Source organism: Anser anser (assembly GCF_964211835.1).
Source record: "Anser anser genome assembly, chromosome: Z".
In the NCBI taxonomy this organism is placed as follows: Eukaryota; Metazoa; Chordata; class Aves; order Anseriformes; family Anatidae; genus Anser; species Anser anser.
The window spans coordinates 40,100,002-40,124,447 of NC_139723.1; the positions used below are offsets into that span (position 1 = coordinate 40,100,002).

The 24,446-nt window shown below is 40.6% G+C and overlaps 1 protein-coding gene across 5 annotated transcripts in view; it reads right to left on the reverse strand.

The window, feature by feature from the left end:
• Nucleotides 1–24,119, reverse strand: part of SPIN1 (spindlin 1) — a 60,618-nt gene extending 36,499 nt beyond the window's left edge. The window contains exon 1 of one of the 5 annotated variants that reach the window (XM_083816241.1): nucleotides 23,769–24,119. The gene's annotated coding sequence lies outside the window, so the exon portion shown is untranslated. The other 4 variants (XM_083816240.1, XM_083816238.1, XM_083816242.1 and 1 more) reach the window with 4 other exon arrangements.
• Between the last annotated feature and the right edge of the window lie 327 nt (nucleotides 24,120–24,446).

Sequence of the window (24,446 nt, forward strand, 5' to 3'; positions counted from 1 at the left end):
GTTCACAGTATTTTCAGTACATGGATAATGCTGTTTGAGATGCCAGATAAGCCCTAATGAGTGCACAACAGAAATGCCTGTTAATACTGTACAGGTACAATAAAGCACTTCTACTGAAGGTATTGGGTTAAGAAGTCTCTGCCACTGTCAGCACCTAGCTTGTCTGGCTCTCCACATTCATTACACATCAGTTATCCTTCTAGATTGCCTAGGTCTCTTTATCTGTCAAAAACATGTTGGACTATAGTTTCTGAAGCTACCACTCCAATCGTGTTCAATGCAAGCAAAACAAGTTTTTCACTCCTTTTTAAACATGGTTTAAAGACCTTACTTCCCAAGCACTGCCTTACACCCTCTTTCTGTATTATCCTTCTCCCCCCGTACAGCTTCCAATCTTCCCTGCATACACTGATATATTATATTTTTATATATATACACACACACTTTTTTTTTTTACACATAGTTCGTCATAGCAATACTCTCAGAATCACGGCAGCATTTTTTTCTGTCTAAGCCTATTTGTAAAGCTAGCTATAATACATGCTTGCCTGGGGATTCCATTTTCTCAATTAGGGCTACTTGTCACAAATAACTTTTAGCCATCACCTCTGAGAAAACCTGCATTTCAGTCAAAAACAAATCTATTAAAATAAAAGAAAAACACACAAAGCAGAACAAAGAATACAAACCGACAAAGCCTCTCTGGTCTTCAGCAGCACAACAAATGCCACACTCCCAAATTATGGTCACAATCCTACCCGGCCCACACAATGCTGGATAGAAAGAAAACATATGTAAGAACTTAGAGAGCTCTGTTGCCAAACCCCAGTAGGTCGCTGCTAAATATGCATGAACAAGAATTGCTCACTGTTTGATTGTTCAGAGTTGATGTTCTTCATTAGTAGTTCACTATTTTTTCATTAGTAAAAACACTAAGTCCTTATCAAAGACATATATATACATACACACACACTCTTATATAATCCTCAGTTACACCTCTCTTATATAAAAGGTCAAATAAGATCCAGAAGGCTACAGTTTCACCAGGAAAAAAAATATTTTTCCTTGTTATATCATCATGAAGACAATTAAGCAATTTTGGTTGAAATTTTCTTAGCAGTTCAATTAGTTTAAAGCATACATCCAGCATGAACAGAAGCAAACTTTAATGGCCCATCTTGGGCAAGCAAAAGCAATTGCAAACGAGCACTTTGAAGTTTAAACACAAAGCAGCTTCCAGCACAAACAGAATCACAGTACTACTGTTCCCCAGCACCACAAAATTTTATATAGCTTCTGTACCATCATTTACCAACCATAGTATCATCCTGCCAGCATGCCATATTAATTCCAAAATGCAGTAAAAGGAAAATTTTAAATCTCTAATCTTACACCAACCAGTTCTGACCAGCTGCTACATACTGGTCTTTACATCATTTTGTTAGAGAAAATATGTTTCTCCAAATTTTTCAAATCAGTGTTCCCCTCCCTCTTTCCACCCATTGAAGTATCATTTACAATTCACAAAGTCATCCACATTCACAAATAGTCTTTATAACAGAAGTTCTGTTCATTCAGCTCTTAATTCACACTCATTGCAGTGTATCTTAATAATGAACCTTAAGAGAATCTTAATAATGAACCACATTTGACCAAAACCTTAACCTGATTCTTGACAAGTCATATATCACTTTCAGTTAAATATTCAAGAGTTTTAAGCCATGCTACAGCATGATGCAGGACACACATGCAAGCAGTTACACATATTCTCTTAAAATTATACAAAAATAAGTATATATAAACTTTCAAAACAGTATTTGAAAAAAATAGTTAAGTAATCCCAGCAAAATGTTTCATTACAATACATAAAACTTGATGGCTCACAGTTTTGATTTTAAATTACTAGTCACAACTTTAAGGACAAATAAAATTATTTTGGAAGTGCTTTTCACATCTCCTTCCTGTTTAAAAGGTGTAATTTTACCAAATTCTGCAAAATGGACCGAAATGAGTTAATATAGTTAAGAATCAAAGTCCTGTCAAATAACACTTTATTATCCCTAATCACATCAGCCTTTCTCTCTTGATGAATAAATGTGACTGAAAAGAAGTTCATTTTCTTAACCGTTCATAGCAAACACTTAGGAAAAGAGCTAATGAAAATCACTGATAAGAATGAATTTTAAGCACACATATCCATGCGTACATTACTGTTTACAGAAAAAGAACTGTATTAGTAACTCAGATGACACCTTCACCTTACTGTTCTGAAAGGTGGAACAACGCTATAACCAGAAAAATTTTAACTAGAACAGATGAAAACAAGCTAAAATGTGATTATCATATAAGCACTTCACATACCAAGGAACAGTTTTTAGCTATAGAGAATTAGTAAGATCATCAACATTTCTAGTGAAAGAGATAAAAGTTTTCCTATTTTATAAGGTCAGTGAATTAAGACTGTCAGTTGCAGATCAACAGGAAATCTGTTCTTGTTCCCACCCTGGGAAGGAAGGGCAGGGGATAATTTCTCTTCTATAGGAGGCAGTCACCTAACATTGTTCTTTCTGACCAAGTACCTAAAGACAGATGGAGAAGAACTCTTTATCAGAGAGTGCAGTGTTAGGACACATTGCAATGGCTTTAACCTAAAAGAAGGTAAATTTAGATTAGATGATAGGAGGGAATTCTTTACTCTGAGGGTGGTGAGGCAGTGGAACAGGTTGCCCTGAGAAGCTGTGGATGCCTGGAGGTGTTGAAGGCCAGGCTGGGTGGGGCTTTCAGCAACCTGGTCTAGTGAGACGTGTCTCTGCCTATGGCAGGGGGGTTGGAACCAGGTGGTCTTTAAGGTCCTTTCCAACCCAAACCTTTCTGGGACTCTATGACTTGCTTATTGTTCTTGCTTTCTTGAAACAGTGCATACAGGCACACAATTTGTGACAACAAAAATTACTTTTTATTTTTATTTAATTAAATTGTATTAAGAAATGCTTTAGGCATTGTCAATATCATTCTAAAATCCAAACATTCCAGCTGTGAACAACACACTAAATGCTTGGCCCAATTTTCCAGCAACTCAGCATCTAACTCTCATGATGCACTTAGTAGGATCTCAGCATTCCAAAATCATTCTTGATCTTCTCTACTAATACAGCTATTTCTAGAAGATCTTCAGAAACACAATTCCTCATGCTAACTAGTTCCATTAGCAACGCATTGGATTGTTGATTTTTTTTTTTTTAATGAAAGATTACTGTAATGTATTTCAGCCTTGGTCATGTGAGCTACAACTCCTTACAAAAGGGTCATAAAGTTGGATCTTGCTAGTTCTCTAAAACAGAAGCTAACTTTTCTAGGTAAAAGTATTGAGGCTGAAAGGTTCCTCAGACCATCAGCTTTAACATTCAGCTCGTGCCATCATATCTTTTAATACTCTCCGTTTCCATTGCATTTAAGATCTGTTCACACACACAGCTGGCTGGAATCAAGTTCTACGACCAATACTGCTGAGGTGTCCTACCAACCCACTATAATGAAAGCATGAAAAGGTAACGTGATTTAATATACTCTTATTTCTGCAAGAATCTTTTTTTTTTTTTGTCATACTAGTAGAGTTGGAGCATATGCCTCTGCTGTAGTAACACAAAAAAACCCTGTAATATTTGTTAGAAAACAAGTCTCTTCTATTCCCTTAATTTCCCAGGACACTAACAGTTGGGTTATGACTACACTAACAAGTTGGTGAATTTTATTTCTTTCATTAGAAGCCTTTACACTTAATTCTACTAATACGCAGGTAGTCCAGTCCTAACAGAGTATGATGATCCTGGCCATCTAAGACTAATTTATCACATGGTTCAATTCTCTTAATATGGTTTACGAAAAACACTCTTCTTTATTTTGTTTTAAAAACAGGGGAAGGAGGACATTTTCCTCTACAGTAAACAACATGATCCACACCACATCACCAAATTAAAAAAAATTGTTTTGAAACAAACACCCTAATGAAAAAGCAAATAATTGATTGAACTCTTGAGTTTTACTTCAGTTATCAGCGTTTTCTTTTGTTTCTAAAAACAATGATTACCAGCTCATATAAAAACAAGGCAACAGTTTTCCTAAAGATGTCTACATTACCAGTCTATAGTTCTTCCAGATGTTTCTGAACTATTGTGTATGCTGAAGGCTTTAGCGATAGGTAAGTGCTTTCCCCCTCCCTGTGATATAATATATATTGAAACAGCATCTTAGAGAAGTAGGCCTGGAAGACTTCTCAAAATGGTCATCTATTTTAATCTCTTTACTTGACAGAACGCTGATTATAGCTTAATCCATACTTTCCAAGTTTTGTGTTTCTGTTTACTGTTCCTATACATTTTCCATCTTTATTTTTAAGGAAGTATGCTGCCTAAAAATCTTCTGTCAAAATTTGTAAGCATGCTTCCATTTTACCTTTTGTATCACTAATGGAACATGAATGAAAATGAATCCCAGGAGATGTGCTAAGCATGGTTTGTTTATCAGAACTCCCCAGGAGACCATGGTACATTTTATATCTACAAGAACCATCAACAGCTGAAGAAACCAATCTTCCTAATGAAAACTACCTCTCATTACACAACCATAATTTATTTTTTGTACTTACACAGCAGGTTAAAGCAAGCAATGTTTTTCATTTAAAGAAGACTAGGTGATTGATGAAATAAAGCAACTTTGTTCTTTTTCAAATCAACCTAAGAACTGCATTGCTTTTTCATTCATATGGTACAGGGCTACTGAATAAGAGGTCTTTACTGCAAATCGTATGAGAAATTGATTTACTGCATTTTCCCATATATTCAGCACCTACCATCCACCAAAAAGTTCCACAAGCTTTACTGTCATATCCCAGCCATGCTAATTACTTCTAAGTAAAAGCTTTACTTCTATAACAAACCAGATATTTTTAAGAATCTAAACATTTACGTATTTGGATTTTCTATGGAACACCTATAAAGACACGTTAGCAGATTACGCACGGAACTTCTGAAGGCTTACCGATATCCACTGATGTAAATTGCAATAGCCAGCCACTTATTTCAATACAAATTCCCCACTATATCTCACTATATTTAAGAAGAATACTTCTAGTAGGCTTCACATTTACTTTCCCAAAAGAACTTGCAACCATTACAACAGATCCTTATGGAGTAAAAATACAGTAAGTTTTTTAAAATACTGACAATAAATAATGATGAGTTCATGAAAAACTGCCAGTCCGGAAATCTGGTGCACACGAACACCTGAAATATCATCACATATAGCTTCCGTCTCCCCCCCCACCCCTTTTTTTTAAAAGTATATGTCACTACCTGCACAAACACAGTCAAGGAAAATTATCCCAATGAACTTCCGCAATGAAATTCCTCTTTTGCCCTCACAAGTTTTAAATGATATTAATTGATGGGAAAGATACCTCTCAGCCCTCGAACTGGCAGCAGTGAAATGTAGCTTACTAACTCTAAGTAGCAAAACAATTCAAGACATAGAGCAACTCACTATCAGTTATTGAGATCTGTTTCCTAAAGAATGTTAAAACACTGGATAATTTATAGCTAATATAAGCTCAACAGAAAGCAAGAAATCCGTACAGATAATTGTAAACAGACTTGCACCATTTCCAAACCACTAGCAGCTGATACCGCTGTTGAAACTGTTCAGAGAAGAACACTGAACTAATAAAAGGAAGAATCATCTGTTGGCAGAGCAGATATTAGTAGAAATCTTCAGAAATATTAAGCTTCCATAAAATTTGTGAACATTAAAGTGTCTGTAAAATATTCTAGCACAGTTCTTTTCAAGTTGCAGCCTTATTTATGTATTAGGGCTAGCAATTACTGAAGTCAAAGCAATACAAAAAACTTACATATTCAGTTTTGTCTTCTGTACAGCCAGCAAATTAAAGCATTCCTTTGAACTTTAGCAACTTGCACACCATGCAGACTCTGCCACATGCGGATATACCCACGAATACTAAAACTGAGTGATCTTCACAATAGCACTGTAAGTGCAGATACACAAACAAGACTGACTCCTCCCCTCCCTAGCACCTTCTGCTACCAAATGAGCTAGCCAGAGGCCAGCTAGTTTTTCTTTTTGTGGACTTAACAATATGGACAAAGGACAGAAAGGGGATAACTAACTTGGCTTTCATTGAAAGAAAAGTGTATTTTTAATATGCTTGATCTGTTTTTCAACACTTTTTCATGTAGAAGTCAGAGAAGATACATTATTCAGGCCAGTACTGCTATGTACAAATTACCTCATCTCTGTTTACAGCTTTCCAAAGTTCTTGATCTTCCCTTGACAGGTGCACCTGCAAGAGATGTTCACCGTGGCTGATGCAGCTCAGTAGTTCACAGATCAAGACTCTTCCCACTGTTTTGGGCTTGAGATAAACTGGAAACACTTAGGGAACCTCTGATCAAATCTTTCCTCATTATGGTAATTACGTGCTGCTCTACACATCCCTGGAGTTCTTCAGAAGACGGAAAAAGGCCAAGAAAGACTTGCAGCCTTTCTTCGTATCTCTTTCACTGTAACTGGTGAAGGAATGGTACATCAGCGGGTTTTATATCCAAACGGCATTAATCTTTAAATACCAATCCTCAAGTCACGTTGGCTGATTGTAAGAAACTGACCACAGCAAACAATGTTCACTAACCAGACAAGCTGTCAGTATGTCCACTGATGATTACCATTCACCACAGGCATAGGATTTTTCTTCAAAGACAGACATCAACATACACATGTAAAAATAAATAAGGGGAAAGGACAACTATATGACTACCACTTTAAGAATACATTCATAAATAACTTTCTTTTGTTCTCTGGGTTAAGTTCTCCAGGAGAACATATTGCAGAGCTTTAGAGTTTGTCTGCTTTTAGGGCTTATCCATAGGAAAGCCAGCTATCACACTTTCATCTAAAATCAAACTGATTTAAACATAATGCTTTCTTATTTGACCTGCCTCCCACATCAGCAACATCACACCAATATTTGGCTAAGGGACTGGATGACATATTGCCATATGGTTGCCCTTTGAAGAATTCCTTGTTTACAACATTAATCCAAATAACACATACCAAAACAGAACACAAAAATCCAAAAAATTGGACTTGAACTTTGGTATTAAAAACACACGCTGGCTGTTCCACACTCAACAGGAATCAAGCTAAAAAGGGTGAAGAGAATAGGCTAATGTCCAATGTGCTTACAAAAGCTTAATTAAAGAAAAATCAACAGAATATACTCATCAACATAAACTTTGAATTTCCACCTGAAACTATGTAGAGGATTTTAAATTAAAAACTAACTACTGGTCTGTTCCCTTTCAAGATGTGGAAAAAAGAAGCATAACACATTTCTATATACAAAACTTTCAGTTATTCTTTGGCACAACTAGTTTTCCAAAAAATATTTTGCCCATTACTGCAATATTATGCATGCCTTCAGTACCAGAACACTGAAGACACAATCATAGAGCATTTTTAGAGTTCTTTTAAATCCGTACTCTACTCTCCTCAAGCAGTTTGGCTAAGCAAAAACTTTTGTTTGTTCTGGAATGATTTGTCTATGCCAACAGAAGAATTAGGAGAGTAGGAATTTAACAGTTTGATTTCAGTATCCTTCTATTCTAGTACGGAACCAACATAAACAGCTAGTTTAGCCAGCTAGCTTTAAAAGTGGTAAAATTTATCACTTGGTAACATTAAAGATATGACATTCTTTTCACCCCATTGCTTCAGTTCTTCTTGTGACTTTGCAGAATATGCCAGGACTCTGAAGCACAGTGGACCTTTTAGGGTATCCACATAGCTACTCTTCATGGCAATGCAAAATTACTTGCTAAGCCTTGTGTATGTTCCAGCTCTACTGTAGACTGATCATTTAACAACTGCACAGTCTTTAAAAAAATCTTACAAGGCAATACTTCTATCAACAATTTGAAAATATCGATTATTTCTTCAAATCCATGAGAACCTTCCCTGCATCCCTTTACCCAAAGGTAATCTTAAATTACTCCTAATTGTTCAGCCTACTTCAAATTACCTTGCATTTAACCACAGGGCAAGAACATGTACAAGCATCAGGGTAACAAGCTGTAACACGTCCGTGTAATTGCCTGAAGTTGCACACTTTAACATCATGGTAAATACAAAGTATTGTAGGTTCTGATCACCGATAGGCAGCCATCCTCCTCCTCCTCCAAACCCAACATGTATATGCACAGAAACAACCCCTGCCCAGGGTACGTGTACTGTAATAAGGTGCTGCCAATCATCATGCGCTTCCACTCATTCTGTGGTAAATGCAACTTCAAGTAGTATAATGCAAATTTTGTCCTTACTCATTCTTTTACAGATGGAGTTGACCTAACTAATTTTTTATAGTTGTAAGCAAGTTTACTCAGGTTGGTTTGGTTAACAGTTACAATGACAAATCTCTGCAAATCAAAGAGGGAAATGTCTGTCTGAAAAGATATTTCCCTGTTCTCTGTTTAAGTGTCTCCTCAAAGGTGCTACTTAAGTCATTAGCTTTTATTTGAAGGGTAGGTTTAATTGCTATTGTCTAAGTCTAAAATGTGCTCTAGTCAAAAGGATATCCCAGACATTCTAAAGAGCAAGCCCAGGGCAAACATAGCTAACCCTGCTGTTAGAAGATAATGGACTGTAAGTTGCCACACTTAGTCTTATGTTAATTAATCACTGTAAATCAAACTCCTGGGTTCACATTTCTTCAGGAGACTGTTTGATCTTTCACTGACATTTCAAGTGTACAATAGTTAGTTCTCAACAATCCAGACTAGTAGATGCTGCTACACATAGCTGCCAACATTGAAGGAACAGAAGTTTGATACCATACTATAAAGGGAAGGAAAAAACAGACTCGCTGTATCACAGACCACTTTCTAGCTTTTTGATTTACCAGTGGTCTGTGGACCATAAGTAAAAAATTTGTCTTGAAAATGTGTTCTAAGAACTTTTCAGTCCAACGCATTTGGATTCTACAGCGTACTGGACTAAGCCACTGTGACACTGAATTTAAAATAAGCGTAATTGAAGTATTTTCCTAAGTCAGCCTTAAAATTCGTGGCATCAGTTTTTTAGAGCAAATATTTTGGTGACACAGTTGAAACTTTTCCTAAGCCTTCTACAACTGTATTCACCAAGGTCCACAACCAAAAACGTATTTTGTTCCCTTCTTTCAGGGATGACAGTCCAAGGTTTAGAAGTTGTTGATTCTTAGGGTCTACATTCAATTTCTGCAGCTGTTTTATAATTTACTCACAGCATAATCACTTTATCCAAGATGAGCAGTGGTAGATTACCAGTCTGGAGAGAGCTAGAATTCAATGTCAGAAGACATCAACAGCGTCAGATAGTAAGTCAAGTATTTATATAACATTTTTTAAGATCTTTGCTACAGCAACTAATCTACCGATTTTAAAAGTAGACAAAACCAATGCATGTTTGAAATTTTTATCATAAGCTATTATTCACAGCATTAATTAAAAAAAAGTCAAAATTTAATTGCTACAAACCTCAATCTAAATAACCAATGAGGATAGAAAAATAAACAGTAATTTGGCACTTAAAAAAAAGATACAGCTGCAAAATAATTGGTAAGAGGGACAAAGCATTTACAATGCATTATCTCTACATACAACCCAAAATATGATAAGTTGTTCTTTGAGCCCATTTATTCTTGGATTTGAGACATGCATGCCTATACTTCTCCCATAATCAACGTCATTCTAACTACAATCATATCAGACCAATGAATGCATTAGGGGCATTAACTTGAATATCTGTCCTACCCAAATATTGACTGCCTCTACACTATTAAAAGTCTGGTTCTTTTAAAATTATTTGGGGAAAGGGGAGGAATTAATGAATTAAGAGACCGTGGTTAAATTAGGACTCAATAAGCCTCCTCTAGTCACATGAAAAATGAACAAATAATTTCATTAAAAGTTACTGTAAATATTAACGTTTTGCAAGCTGCTGCATGCCACCAATACAGAGATCCTAAGCCTCTAGTCAAAGTGCAGGAAAAAAAACAAAAAAAAGTCTCCTTACACGCCTGATTCAAAGAAAAACTTACAGACATGGTTAGACAATTTAAATCAGCAGCAGGCAGTTTCACCTTATCTTTGAAATGGAGAAAAAAGAAATGGGACTCATGGAACGTGATCTTGTCTTTTATTTGCATCTTGAAAAAAATAAGCAACTAGTCATGAACTGAATTTATCTTACCTATTTTCTTCACCTCCAGCCATTTTAACTTAGCCAAAAGCAGTTCTCATGCAAATACATTAAAGTAATTGTTTACATTGGAACAGTAAGTCACTTAAGTGAAAGCATTTGCAGGTAAGAATGCCAAGACTCTTGCCACAACAACCAATGATATGTCATTTTTCAGACCAACTGCAGAATATTCACTTTGCTTCTATGGTGTTATTATAAATATCAACCTAAACAGATTATCAGCTTTAAAAGGTGAATAGCTGCAATGACTGTCAAACAATGATTGTCAAAATTGTCATGTGTAGTAATGGCAAGGCACTGAAACCAAAATTCAGCATTATATTAGCAGCTGCAGCTAAATACATTAGTTTTTGTGCGCGTTCCTCCCCCCCACCCTGATAAAATTGGAGGGTCAGGGAAAGAACAGCACTTTAAAATAAAAATTGTTACTTTTAGAAGAGTACTAAAGCTGTAGAAAAAGAATCTCCAATACTGATCATTTAAATACTTCCATCAACACTGGATAAATGAGCAAGGGAATGATAAGAACTTATTAAATTGTTGATCATACTGTTTTATTTATTTTCTTTGTATGAAAGATTAGAACCCTCAGCACTAGAACACTACATGGTATTTTCTTTGTTTACATACAGATCTTTCAGGTTTTTGGCGGAAAACACACCACATCCTGCAATGGTAGAAGCTGATAGGGAAGACAGCTTGGAAAGAGGAAGGTGGGAAACGATTCTGAAACTAATGGCTTTCCCCAAAAGCAGTGAGGAAATCAAAACAGATTGATCCTCATACAGACCAATTCTCATACTTTTTAATAGGCAGACAAATACACAAAGAGAAAGAGCTAGTTCTGAAACTGCTATCTGCACACTCATTAAGCTAATTAGATCTTGAAGTATTTAAAAGGCTGTAGAACTGTTTCAAGTTGCTCTGTGAAAAGTTGTTTACTGAACTGTGGAAGAAGTGTATTTTAAGAGAACACCTGCAAGAATTTGCGTATATGACAGCTTTGCTCAGAAATTAGAAAAACTAATCTAAAAATCAAGGAATCCGCTTAAACTCAGCTGTCAAAAACAGCCTGTAGCTCAGTCTACACTGACTACTCATCCCCCTTTCTAGAGGTGTCTCCCTCCCCTCCCAAAGCAAGGTATCTATTATGTTGGGAATCAACACTCCCTTTGCGAACTTTGGTAGTATTAGGTGTTTGTAAATGCTATCAAAAAGTTATTCACAAATGCAAGACACTATTCAATACAGAAGCAAGTTAATTTTATTTGGGAATTGTACTTCAAAACGTTTTTAAAACTGGAAGCACTGCCTATGAATAGACTTGTTTGGCTTTAAGGAACTGCCTTTACAGACAAGCAAAAACAGCTACCTCCAACATTTAATTCTTGCCCTGTCATAGCAGAAAGGTGAAAAATGAGGGTAAGAAGGAAGCCAAGCTCTTAAGAACAAAGTGACTCCAAAGTACTCTTCATTCCCTACCATACCTTATTTGTCTCACAGAAAACATGCATTCCTTTCTTAGATTTGGATAGTAAACTCTTGTCAAAAATCCTGTGTTGAAATTACTTTATTGTGTATGTAATTTATTGCACAAATGGAAAAGAAATGAGAAAGCACATTCATCAAGACAGGACTTCAGAGTAAGAACTTGCAGCAGCAGCAACAGGTAGATGTAGATCTTTCTCTTCTTGTTAGCTTGGTAGTCTCTGCAGAAAGCTTTATCTCTGACCTGAAATAGATTAACTAACAAACATATAATTATGCCTTTTTTCCTGAGATTTTACACCAGTCTAGGCACTGATAATAACAAAAAAACCCACCCTTTTTGTGCAATTTTTTGACCTTTAATGCTTGAAACCAGATTGAGTCTATACAACTATCAGACATGGGGAGAAAGAAATCCAGAAAAGGAAAAAGACAGGCATCTTCCAATGAAAACACAAAAGGCAGGGTAACCATCCTCATAAAACCACGACAGGCTTTCTAGAAATCTGTCCTACGGATAGATAGGGTGCACACAAAAATAGGCAATTACTCCTCTGCCTTTTGTCCTGATCCCTGCTATGTGCCCACTCCACTCAAACATGCGATCTCCGAGCAATGTAGTTAGAGGCCTAAGTATGACTAAATACTGGGATGTTCACACACAAAGAATCTCACCCCACTACTTTTTCTCCTTCAGTTAACTTTTATACACCCAGGGAACCAAGATAAAAGGAACATCTCAAATGAATACTTATCATAGAATCACAGAATATCCCGAGTTGGAAGGGACCCGTAGGGATCATCGAGTCCAACTCCTGGCTCCACACAGGTCTAACCCAAAAATTCAGACCATGTGGCTAAGTGCACAGTCCAAATGCTTCTTAAGCTCCGACAGGCTTGGTGCAGTGACTACTTCCCTGGGGAGCCTCTTCCACTGCACGACCAACCTCTCAGTGAAGAGCCTCTTCCTGATATCCAGCCTGAACCTCCCCTGTCGCAGCTTGACATCATTCCCTCAGGTCCTATCGCTTGCCACTAAAGACAACAGATTAGTTCCTGCCCCGCCACTCCCCTCGTGAGGAAGCTGTAGGCCGCAGTGAGGCCTCCCGCTCAGCCTCCTCCTTTCCAGGCTGAACAGGCCAAGTGACCTCAGCTGCTCCTCATACGTCTTCCCCTCTAGGCCTTTCACCATCTTTGGATCCCTTCTCTGGACACTCTCCAATAGTTTCACGTCCTTTTTGTACTGTGGTGCCCAGAACTGCACACAGTACTCGAGGTGAGGCCACACCAGCGCAGAGTAGAGCGGGACAATCGCTTCCCTCCCATATAAATTCTTCATACACCTACCCTAAAACTTTTATCTGTAATGCAATGAGTTTCATTCACCATCCCGCTTCCATCATGTTTGCAGCAAGGTTTTACTATTTTAAAGTGTGCTAATAAAGGATGCAAAGTAAAAGTCACGTGTCCCTAGCGATATGAAAAAAATTTGTCTCATGATCCTCGCTATACAAGCCAATACAGCTAAAACTGAGAGTAGGAGTGAACCCCACCCCCAAAACTTAAATTATTAGGCCCGTACATGATCTGGAAGGTTGCTTTCCCTCTCTGCCTTATAGCTAGCAACTGACAATACTCTTTTTGTTTTAAAAAAAAAAGACAGATGCAGAATACTGACAGGCATAATTCACCCCAAGATGTATTCCTGCAGTCAAGGGACTAAAAGAGACTTCTGTCCTTACTCACCCCTAGAAGTCTTTTTCTCCTTCCTTCAGCAGCACACAGAGACTATGACCCTGAGGACAGCCCCTGTGAAAGCTCCATCTATCAACATGACATCAGGCGTGAGCACCCAGTACTCTGGTTCCTTGTTATATCAAACACTTGCATATTCCTTAACTCTAAAAGAACTTATGATACAGATTTTTTTTGAGTTATTTGAATCACAGGAATGACAGACTTTTCTGATAAGCTATTTTTTGAATATACTCTTGTCATAGCATTCAGTTTAACTGATTAAATCTCTCAAAGCTGCAGCTCCACTGATGGCAAAACAACCATTAACAAATTCGTGTGTCATCTTTCAAGATGAAGACAAAGATCTTCCAAAAGCAATTAATGAACAAAAAGTTATTATGCCCATTAATAAAGCTCTCTGCAACTGAAGGATTTTGAAAAGGAAGTAGTGAGTTAATCTCTAATGTACCTGCTCCCATTTCAATTTCACTTTGCTATTCATATAACTGCTTAAAACACTATTATAGAACACAATGGGCAAGCAACTGTCCAGAATTAGAGACATAGCCAACTGCCTTGTGAGTAGAAGATATAAATTACATGACCTACACCCTCCAAGCTTTATTTCAATTATTTGTTTGTATCATTCCTACAAAAAAGACTGTCTACCCTCCAAAGATTTTCACAATGAAAACTGGAGCATATAAATTGAAGACCAGTGACTGTAAGTTACAGACACTGATGAGCGTTGTGCCTGTTCTTCTGCGCATCTGATAGGTACATATTATTGCTTACTGGAGACCTGAGCACTGTGCTGAACTTAAGCAGATGTTATGTTTTTCAAGGTGTTTTTCAGTTTGAAAAAGTTGCCAAGAGAACTTAACAGAAATGTCACCATGGAAGTATTCCAGAGCATGCTCTCTTCTATACTACTTAAATCACAATACCTAAATTAAATCTAGAATGTTAGAAACTTACGTACTTAAAAACCTCAACTGCAAATATAAGATTATACACCGCATTTAAGCTAATTTTTTCAACACACTGGTGAAGAATTTTGCATGGTGAACATACATACAAATGCAGTAAAATGGGTTTTGCAACACATATAATTGTTTGATTTTAATAAATACCAGACAAGAAGTCAAACAAATCTTCCAGCTTTCACTCACTGAGGGTAAGGGAACATGATCTAGTAAAATTCATTTTTAGATTTAAATTGGATTAATTCAAGGGAAAAAAAGTCTGATTTTTTTTTAAAGGGTGTCAAAGTGTATATATGTAAAATTTTACAGCCTTCAGCATGATCACCATAGATCATCTAGAACAGCTTTCTATGCTTCAGAGCAAGTCAATGAACATTACCATAAAGAAGTATTAGACCACTACTTTTTTTCATTTAACAAATGACTGACCACATCTGTGCAGAGCAGTATCACATAGCAGCAGCACCAATGTTAGACATGAAATTGCCAAGTAATGTTATACTTTACAACTCAGCAGAGTAATCTTAAAACAGGTGAAAGTCACAATCATTCTGTGTTCATTAATTGCTTTGCTGTAACAGGTATCTAGGAAGGAAAAAAAAAAAGACAAGTAGCATAATGCATAGAAAAAAACCACTGGAGATGCCCATTCCCAGGGAACTGTCATCTTAACAGGCTACTCCCAAAGTTACATGGTTACTGTGTCAGGGTTGGGAACTCATGGTACAAGACTACCTCTGAACAACTAGGAAAGCTCTTAAAACAAAAGGATGAAAGATCCACCTCTGACCTTAAATGCAGCAACACATTTTACAAGTACACTTTAATTCTCTAGCATTTTCAAACTTGCAGACGTGGTCAGAGACTTCACCAGACTGGCTCCTCTACAGTTTAACACTAAAACAAAGGAAAAAAAACTTGGAAGAAGGATCAAGAATTGTTTTTGTTACTGCAAACTACTAATCACTAGTGATTGAACCCAAGGCTTTTCAATTGGGGTAGCTGGCACAGCCATATGGGGACTACCAGCTGCAAGATGATCAGAAAGTAGTATACACGTACGGCTATGCAAGAAGAAGTGAAAAAGAAAGAGAGAGATGCCTCCAAACGTGGCAAGAGGGCTCAGCAACTGGTTACCATGATAAAAAATATTCTCTCTGTACAAGGCTACTGTAAGTCAGCAATATCAGAATAAACACAAAATTAATAGAGAACACAATAACGGAGTACATAAAATGATACAAGTCTGTTTTGCTCAAACTACCATCTGAAATGAAAAATCTAAAGCTCAACTGTCATTCTGTATAGGTTAATTATTTACTAGATCATTGAAATCCATACAGCTACTGTTAAAATACTTATTGTATCTGACCACTATTTGTAGGTCAAGAACTTGAATATATTATTAGAGCATTCAACGGTAACCAGAACAAATGAACAGCAAAAACAACAAAAAGCAATAACCAAGCAATCAAAAAACCCCTAAGAACTTGACCTTAACAAAAAGGCTATAATGACCTACCTACCTATGCCTGCAGCATATTATCAGTAACCGTTATTCTGCAGACAGAGCTCAAAAAATTAAAAAAAAATATATCAAAAAAAGATAGTCCAACATCTCAAACACCTTGCAATAACGGCAAATATCGGAATATAATTAGCTAATATTTAGTCACCACAGTTACTGACTACAACTTCTAACTCAGCAGTTTGTGGAAGCATTACAATAACATTTCCAAGTAAGCATGTCAAACAAGACCTCAAGTAGCATGTATTTACAGCAGTTTTACAACATAGTAACAAACAAAAAAGAGTGCTTCTGCACCTGCAGAAACATATATGGCAACCCAACAGCCAAATTAATACACCTCCTAAATTCTACTTGCCTTCAGCAAATTCACATTTTACGCTATAATAGGAAGTAAAATCCAACCACTACCACACCCTGAAAGAACTGTTTGAATTAAATGTTTTCACCATTACTTGAAAACTGCTTTAATGATGTGGCCTCTTTGTCACTAGAATCAACTGTTCATACATAACTACAAGTTAGTTAACTACTCTGTGTTTTGAGGAACTCAACACTTATCCATGTCATAGAGATGTGGATGGAAGTGGTCTGAACATTTATACAACATTACAAATTCCTTTAAGTCATGTGGTATGCTGACATCTAAGTAGCATCTGCATAGCAAATGGGACACATCTTGATATACAGAAAGTACTTACAAGGAAAACCAGTATTAAGAAACATCAGCATCTGACTTCCAATCATAAAACTAAAAAACTTGGCAGAGTAGTCAGGCAAGGAAAACGAGAAAAACAAACTATATAAATATATATATCAGTTTTATATATATATATATATATATATAAATTCTCTCACACTGGATATGAGAAACAAGCTATCTGATCATGTTAGAAAAGATAACCCTTCCATAACAATTTTCTCCTTTGGTTCAGCTTCAGTTAACAGCTTCTAAAGATTTTTATTTTTTAATATTTCATCAAATGAGTTTTAGAGTCATTTAAAAAAAAAAAAAGAAACACATTCTCATGCCTTACCAGCAGGAAGTCAAGTTTTACCTAATACCTGGGGGAAAAAGAGGGAAGTAAGCAAGGAAAAACAAAATGAAAGCACAAAAAGTTCACAGCAACAGGCCTTAAAGTCTACAAAAACTGGCCTTTTATTTTTGCTTCCTCAAAAATATACTCTTAGTGAGATTCCTTCATTTGCTAAACACTAAGCAAATAAAGTGTTACATTAAGAAAAACACTTTAAAGCAGTTATTGCATCAGCTGGATGTTTACAGATCTCAACATGTCAAAAAGTGAATCTTGGCAATGGATGACACGGGCTAAGAAGTCAATGGAAGAACACATGGATCAAAATAATAGAGGAATTACTGAAGCATGAGATCAACTAGAAGTACTTGTTACCTTCAAGACTTTACATTTTAATTGGTAATTTCACAGACATGTAGAACTGCGTCACGACTTATTTGATTTACTGAAAAATATTTCTTGTAAAAAAAATAGAAGACTATTCATTTCTATGGTAGCCAGCAAACTATCAAAGTTAACTGACTTTTTCCTAAGGCTTATTTCCCAATATGAACAAATGAACAGTTTTGGAAAAGAAGGTTTTACTAATACTTAGTTTTTAATTTGGCTAGAAATAGCCCAGCAATACCCACGGTTACAAAAACACTGGAGTGTCCTCACTTAGAAGCACCAAACGCCCAAAGGTTTGGCAAGTTATTGAACGATTGGCTCATCATGGGACACTTACTAAAGCAACAATATTGATTTCTGACCAGTTCACCAACACAAACAAGACAGAAGAAAAATCTTCCAGGTATCATACAAAAGAACAATTCCAACTTAGAGCAAAGATGCTATAAACAACACATAACTTCAGTAAGGCTAACAAAGCATATCTGGATTTTACAGAATAAAACTCATTTCCAGCAACAAAATTAGAATGTACTAGAGTAAGAAACGTGACTAAATGGTTCTTTTCAGTCCACATCCATCCTTAAACAGGTGGGTTGTGGACAGTGTGTTTTTATTTTGTTCATTTTGTTCAGTAGCCTGAAGACCAGGCTTAAGTATCCAAAGGTCTATTCAGATAGAAGAGCTGCATACCTCAGTTTCCTTTTGGTACCATTTCACACTACTACCAGAAGAGCGGTGACTGCAAAATTTGGTGGCTATTGTAATGAACGACAGATTATTTACTACTAGTGAACTATTCTAGTGACTTTACCGAAATTGTTTTCTTGAACAGGTTGTTAAATGTAAAAAAGAGTAACTGACTGCTGCAGGAAACTAATGATATATCAAGTTACAGACTTTTGCTCAGACTTTTCCATCTGAGTATTACAGTTGGCTCAGGAGCCATGACGTAGATACACATTCCAAAATGATCTTGTAACTTGGATGACTCCACTCAAGTTTTACGTTGTTGTAAACTCATTACTACAATTTATTTTCTACTCATGCCCGTTAATCAACGCTTGCTAATATGGATAGAAAAAACAGGTGAAAGGAGTCACAAAATTGAAAAGTATTTATATATGATATTACACTGTAACGCTAGAATTAAGTAACTATGTATCAGTTAAAAGCTGTATGACTATGCCATCTCAGTGCTTCTCTACTAGAAGCTTCCAAAGCCAAATAGACAAAGACGACAGAGCTAACTAGGACGTTCGTTACTTCAGGGCACCGCTAAGGTATTAAGAGAAGCCAGGGCAATCCACACGCATATGCTTTGAATAAATCCCATGTCTTCAACCTTTGAAGAATTAAACGTTTACTACAAGTGACAATAGCACGTCTTGAAAGCAATAGGAGGCATCTATCTCTGCATCATCACCATTCTCCCCTAGAGTTACAACCTAGATATAAATCTGTTCACAGTAGGCCATTTCAGATGTGCCCAGCGAACTACCTTATTTTCGTTTTAGGCCGTAAGAAAGCAATAAAATAAACAATTTCCATCGAAGCCAGAAGGGGGTGCTCTGAATAACTGAGGTTGGGAGGGGTATCAAACTGAACGTTTGCCTTGCGTTATGAGAGGTCAGAAGCATGCTGTCTTGTTTTAGCTCAGGAGCTCAGTTAAGTCACGATGCCGTGCCTTTTGAACAAAAAAGGAAGCTGGAAGGCAGGAGTGCTCCTTTTAACAAAAAGGAAATGCTTCAGTTTGCTATTGTCATCACAAGGGCAAATTAATCTGTGATAGAAAACTAGCAACATAAAGACGTGGCAAGCGTTAATTCCAGTTTTGTACCCCATGATCTGCCAGCTATTTGAGATACTGACAAGATGATACAGGGAATGCAACAGAACACAAAAAGCCTGTGCTGCGTTTTTTTTTTTTTTTTTTTAAATCTGCACAATGCCTGTTCTGACCCAACTAGTTCAGGTCTTTTAAATGTGACTGTGCTGAGTTGATACCTTACGCTGAACTACACCCTGAAACGAAAGAAACGGCCCTCAATCATTCTGCAAGTGTAATACAGTATTTCGTCTGTGCCAGCACTTTGGTGCATCGGCCTCCCCCCACCCAAAAAGAGAAAATGATACGCACATTCCAATCGAGCCTCTCTCAGCGGGGCTCATCCAGCTCTCCCTCTCCCCTCCTGCCCTCCCCCCGGCCTTGCCAGGCTCCCAAACCCCTTCTGATTTTTAGGTTTCATTTTGTGGTAAACAGCAAAACGAAAGGAAAAAACTCCCAAAGCGAGGATCCTTACCCTTGAAATCCCGCCATGCGCGCAATAAGGAGGGTGAATTGTTTTTCCTCCTTTTTTTGGATGGGAGATGAGGGGGGAGGGGGAAGAAACAAAAGCCTAATCGGAGATGAGGCTAAGCGGCGGAGACAGAGGGAGAAGGCGGAGAGCCTGGTGGAGAAGCAGGGCGAGCGTCAGCCATGTTGTGTGTGTGTGTGTGTGTGTGTGCGTGTGTTGGTCCAGTATTTACAAACCTGCAGCTGCAGCAGCGCTCGGAGCCTGGGAGCGAGGGGAAGGAAGGGAGGGAGCGAGCAGGGCGAGGAGGGAGGGAGGGAGGGAGGGAGGGAGGAGAGAGCGAGAGGCACCGGGAGAGCAAGGGCAGGGAGGGAGGGATGGAGGAGGGGAAAGCGGCGGCAGACAAAGGATCCCCGCACCGCCCGGGCGCAGCGCACTCACTCACACACACACACGCTCGGGGCGCCTCGCCCCCGCTACCCCGGGGGCCGCTGCCGTGCGGGCGGCCCCTGGGCGGGCCCCAGCCCGGCGGTGCAATGCAATGGCTCGGCGGCGGAGGGGAAGGGGGGAGCTGGGGGGGAGAAGGGGGGGCGGTGTGCTGAAGGGGGGGGGGGGGGGGCCGGGCGCCGAGCGGGGCCGCGGAGCGCGGAAGGGTGGCGGTGGTGGTGGTGGGGCCGGGGGCGGAGCGGGGAGGGACGGAGGGAGGAGGGCAGGGTGCGGGCCGCCGCGGGCGCACACATCGCGGCGGCCCCGGGGGAGGGGAAGGGGAGGGAGGGGAGGCGAGGCCGGGCCGGGAGCGGCGGCGGCGGCTCCCTCCCCGCACAGCGACTCCCTCCGGCCCTGGCCGGTACTGGGCCGGGCCCGGCCAAGGGCGGCGCGACGGGCTGCGCTCCCCCCCCGCCTCCCCTCCGCCGCCTCCCCGCTCGCTCACCTGCCGCCGGGGCGGGCGCCCGGGGGTGCCAGGCGGGCGGCCCGGGGGTGCCAGCGCTGCAGCCGCCGCCAGCCGCCGCCGCCGCCGCCGCTGCTGCCGCCCCCCCGCCTCGCCTCGCCGCGCCGTGCCTTGCCGTGCCGCTCAGCTCCTCCGCGGCGGCAGCGGGGACGGCCGCTCCCCTTGTCTCGCTTGCCCCCCGCCGCCGTCGCCGCCGCCGCCTCCTGCTCGCCTCTGCCACATTTGGAGCCCCCTCTGCCTACGCCAGCTCAGCCGCCAGGATAGAGGCCCTCTCACCTTCCTGCCAAATAGTGAGCCAACCGCAGCCAGCCGTTCAAAACACAGGGCCGGGCCCCGCCCTCCGCCGCCGCCCGCCCCCCCCCACTCGCCCGCCCCGCTTCCGCGCAGGCGCACTGCGCCGCCACAACTGCGACAGGAGCGCAGGGAGCGCGCCCCGCCCCGCCGCTGACTGGAGCAGCGCGCATGCGCGGCCGCTAGCACATCGCCCCCTCCCCCGCGTCCTCGGCCGTTACTCGGCGCCTGCGCACCCAGGCCGCCCGTCAGTGAGCCCCCAGCCGCCGCACGGGCTCGTCCCCCGCCGCCCGTCGCTGCGTCTTCGGTCCCTCCGGCCGTCCCACTGGCTTCAGAGCCACCGGCGGCGTCCCCGCGACCCGTGAAAGTGCGGCTGGCCTTGCCGCTGCGGGCGGAGGGAGCGCACGGCTGCCTGAGGGCGGGCAGCTCCTCGTGGGGCGCAGGGGATGGCGGCTGTCAGGTGCTGGCTGTGGGAGTTGGGTAGTGGGACGGTGCTGGCATGAGAGCCGGGAGACCTCGGAAGGAGAAAGGCTGAGCTTGGTGTGAAGCTGTCTTCATGTTGGAGGAGCGGCGGCATTGCTTTGTGGGATGGCGGAGCAGTTCCTTCAGCGGGGTTCCTTTCAAGATGTGTCCTCGTTTGGTTCCACGTAACAGGGAAGAAACGAGTCTCTGTGTGGAGCAGGGGTGCACCTCAGAAATCCCAGATGAACAACAGCAAGAGCCTTAGGGACAACTTTCTTAGAGTCTTCACGACTTCCAGCCTAACTTGGTGCTCCCTACTTCTGTCTTCCATTACACTGAAGAACAATTCCTGATATGGCAGCTGAGAGAAGTCAAAAGATGTTTAGAAATTGCCAGAAAAGTCTCATCTACTGAACCATTAGTGTTAAATCCAGGGACATCTAGAATAGGGGCAGCAAGCTTCTTAACTCTTGCAGTGGCCACCATTTTTTAATTAAGGAAATGTGCACAGTCTTGAGAGAGTTAAATACAAGGAAGAAATTCAGTGAGACATACTAGAGGTTGTCACAGAATCACAGAATGGTTTAGGTTGAAAGGGACCTTAAAGATCATTCAGTTCCAATCCCCTGCCATGGGCAGGGATGCCATCCACTAGACCAGACTGATCGAAGCCCCATCCAGCCTGGCCTTGAACACCTCCAGGGATGAGGCATCCACAACTTCTCTGGGCAACCTATGCCAGTGCCTCACCACCCTCTGACTAAAGAATTTCTTCCTAATGTCTAATCTAAATCTACACTCTTTTAGTTTACAGCCATTATTCCTTGTCCTACCACTACACTTGGTGACAAAGAGTCCCTCAGCTTTTCTGTGGGCCCCCTTTAGGTACTGGAAGGCCGCTAGAAGATCTCCTTGGAGCCTTCTCCAGGCTGAACAACCTCAATTCCCTCAGACCCTCTTCATAAAAGAGGTGCTCTAGCCCTCTGGTCACCTTTATGGACCTCCTCTGGACTCATTCTAATATTTCAGTGTTCTTGTGTTGGAGGCCCCAGAGATGAGTGCTGTTCTCCAGGTGGAGCATCACAAGAGAAGAGTAGAGGGGGAGAATCACCTCCTTCACCCTGCTGGCTGTACTTCTTTTGATGCAACCCAGGGTACAGTTGGCTTTCTAGGCAGCAAGCACACATTGCCAGCTTGTGTTGAGCTTCTCATCCACCAACATCTTCAGGTCCATCTCCTTAGAGCTGCTTTCAATCCATTCTCCACCCAGCCTGTATTTGACCTTGGGATTGCCTCGGCCAAGATGCAGGACCTTGCACTTGGCCCTGTTGAACTTCAAGAGGTTTGCCCAGGCCCACCTCTCAAACCTGTGGAGGTCCCTCTGGATGGCATCCCTTCACTCCAGTGTGTTGACCACACCACACAGTGTGGTGTCATCAGCACAGAAAAGAGAATAACAGTTTAGACAGAGTGATGAAAATGAGTTGTGGTGTCATCAAGTCATGGTCCCTCATGGTTTGCTACATTGTTCAAGTGTGGAAGTCCATGAGCCATTCATAGCTTCAGACTGACAACAGGATGGGAAACATCGATGAGTAGGATGGTGTTCTCTGACAGACTAAATAATTGGTCCAACACTGAAAGCGAGTGAGCAGCTGAGGCACGGTCTGCCTCAACAAATGCAATGGGTACTTTTTTCAGAGTAGGCCTTGGCACGCATATCAGACACATTATCAGAGACACGATTTTTCCTTTAAAACGTTGTAAGACAAAGAAAGGTTAATGCATCAACAACCGTAAAGTATTGTTAGGTGTAGGTATGTGACTAGGAGAGACATGCAGTCAATGTACAAAAATGGAAAATGATTTTTGGAAATTAGTTCAAGCAAGTCTACACGTTTGGGATCTGTACAGTCAATGGTAGCAACTGTGCAGGGAAAGGTCCAAATTCCCAAATGTAGTCTTTTTTTGAGATAGAAAATAAAATATCAGACCAGAAGTGTACAAGCATGTATATTTTGCTTAAAACAGGAGAATAAAGAATTGCAACTTCAGAGAGCTCTATGTTAATTTCACAATTCTCAATTTCTTCAAAGATGGTCTGTAACGGTTGGAATTCTTCTGACAAAGGGTTCCCCCAGAATCTGGGAGATTTTTCATTTGCACCTTAGGGAAACTTTTAGCAAAGATGACTAAAGATACAGTTCTCAAAGACCATTAGAAAAAAGTGTGAGTGTGTGTGCGGAAGAAAGGGGTTCATTCTCTTAGAACAGTGAGGTAAGGAAAATTACATACCTGTCTTGAAGTTTTGTGTGGGATGGAGTGCAATTCTCTGCTGTCTGGTTTGGACCTTCTTGCTTTCCTTCCATGCTTCCACTTACGCTTCCATGCTTCTGTCTTTCCTATGCATAGACCCTATAGTTAAGTGAAACACCATCTTTTTAGATTTTCTTGTATTAGGTGAGTCCTTAGCTTTAAAACTCTTGAGGCAGTACAGGCTCAGAATAATAAAAATTTTCTGCTAATCCTGGACGAGTCGGGGCAGTTGTAGTGGTCCTCTCCTGGGAATAAAAGGGAGGTTCCAGAGAGCCATTACTTTGGGAAGCCACCTAGAGCAGGATCATCAGGAGCCAGTAGCTCTTCTTCTCTTTTTGGGTACTGGTGATTGTCTACAGAAGACTCTGTGTTCTTACCTGGAGGGAGAATTCATGGCCATGCATTTCCATGGCAGACCTATCAGTGGTCCTGTGACCCCTGAGCTGGGCAAAAAGTCTGTCCAATTGATTGAGAAGGTTTGAGATAGATGGCCCATCAAGGCCATTTACCCATTCTTTTGTATTGCTAACAGCTGCTGCCTGACTCATCCTTATGCAGGGCAGGGCAAACCTGACTCTTTAACCCTTGCAGCTTTGGATGTGACCTTCTGCTTCAGCCAGACTCGAACTGTGTGAGCCGGGATTGCTTGAGCGCAAG